We start from the raw sequence: 1,862 nt of genomic DNA, 5'->3' as shown, positions 1-1,862 counted from the left end.
AAATAATTTAAAGCAATGGAGGAATTATTTAATATTTTTATTATTAAGATTATTAATTTTATTTTATTATATTTAATTATAATATAATATAATATTTAATATTATTAAAATTATTGATATTGTCATTAATAATTTTATTAAAATTTCATTCGAGTTAACAGAAAAAATAAAATTAAATTAAAATAGTTTAAGGCGACAAAGGGATTAATTAAGGGATTAATAATAATTCTATTAAAATTTAATTAAATTCGCGTTTCCTGGGGGATTTTTGGGGTGGGATTTTGGGGTTTTTGTTGTTTTACATGAGGTTTAAATCCCAAAATTCCCAAGTTTCTGTAGTGTAGTGGTTATCACGTTCGCCTCACACGCGAAAGGTCCCCGGTTCGAAACCGGGCAGAAACATCCAATTTTTTGGGGGGTCTTTTCCTCCGTTTTTTTAATTTTTAATTTAAAAAAAAAAAAAAAATTTTTTTTAATTTATAAAATTTAAAATTTGGGTGGCAGTTAAATTTTTTCTAAAATTCTGAATGTTAAATTCTGCATTTTAAAAATCTTCTTTTCTAAAAAATTGAAACATTAAATTCCAAACGTTCGTTTCTGGAATCAAAAATCTTTCCTCGAATTAAACCGTTAAATTCTAAATATTAAATGTAGGGGAAAAAACGCTCTTAAAAAAGGGCAAATTCTTTTAAAAAAAAAGGGGTTTTTTTAAGGGGGCATTTCGTCCCTCGAGGAGCGGTTTTAATTGAAAAGTTTAATTATTATTAAATGATTGAATTAGATTTTAATAATTAAATGATTAAATAAATAAAATAAAACAATTAAATAGATAAAATAAAATAAATAATTAAATACATTAAATAATTAATTAAATAAAATTAAATTAAATAGATAAAATAAAATAAATAATGAAATAATTAAATAAATAAAATAAATAAATGAAATAAGGAAATAAAATAAATAATTAAATACATTAAATAATTTAATAAATTAGGCAAATAATTAAATAATAAAATAAATTTTTGGGGGGTGACGGTTAAACGTTGCCCAGGTTTGGTTGGAAAAGGGATTTTCAACGATTACTGTAATTATTTTATTAATAAATTACTTTCGATTAATTAAACAGTTAAATGCATTAAATAAATAATTAATTTGCCAATTAAATCGAACTTAATTCAGTTTAAAATTTAATTATTTTCGGATGAAATTAAAATTTTACCCGTCAAACAATGAAACCGAGGAAATAAATCATTGATTCGGAAATTAAATTAAATTAAACTTATTTCAAAATAAATTTTTTTGTGTGAATTCCCCCAAATTTGGACCCCCCGGAGCCAAAAATTCCCAAGTTTCTGTAGCTTAGTGGTTCTCACCTTCCCCTCACATGCGAAAGGTCCCTGGTTCGAAACCAGGCAGAAACATTCAATTTTTGGGGCATTTTTTCCCCTTTCCCCCCTTTTTTTGGGTCATTTTTTCTCCTTTTTTCCCCCCTTTTTTTGGGTCATTTTTTCTCCTTTTTTCCCCCCTTTTTTTGGGTCATTTTCTCCTTTTTTCCACCCTTTTTTGGGTCATTTTCTCCTTTTTTCCCCCCTTTTTTTGGGTCATTTTTTCTCCTTTTTTCCCCCCTTTTTTTGGGTCATTTTCTCCTTTTTTCCACCCTTTTTTGGGTCATTTTCTCCTTTTTTCCACCCTTTTTTTGGGTCATTTTCTCCCCTTTCCCCCCCTTTTTTGGGGTCATTTTCTCCTTTTTTCCACCCTTTTTTGGGTCATTTTCTCCCCTTTTCCACCCTTTTTGCAGAGATTTTTTTGGGGTCATTTTCTCCCCTTTCCCCCCTTTTTTTGGGTCATTTTCTCCCCTTTTC

The 1,862-nt window shown here is 27.7% G+C and overlaps 2 non-coding genes across 2 annotated transcripts; both read left to right on the top strand.

Annotated features, from left to right (window-relative positions):
- The first annotated feature begins 329 nt into the window (after positions 1–329).
- TRNAV-CAC lies at positions 330–402 on the top strand. The gene has a single exon. It is a non-coding gene; the product is annotated as a tRNA-Val (tRNA).
- Positions 403–1,348: 946 nt separating this feature from the next.
- On the top strand, positions 1,349–1,421 carry TRNAV-CAC. The gene has a single exon. It is a non-coding gene; the product is annotated as a tRNA-Val (tRNA).
- Positions 1,422–1,862: the final 441 nt, after the last annotated feature.

The sequence above is a fragment of the Neopelma chrysocephalum genome, unplaced genomic scaffold (assembly GCF_003984885.1).
Source record: "Neopelma chrysocephalum unplaced genomic scaffold, ASM398488v2 Primary Assembly neopelma1_184675, whole genome shotgun sequence".
NCBI lineage: Eukaryota > Metazoa > Chordata > Aves > Passeriformes > Pipridae > Neopelma > Neopelma chrysocephalum.
This window is presented reverse-complemented; position numbering and strand designations above follow the sequence as displayed.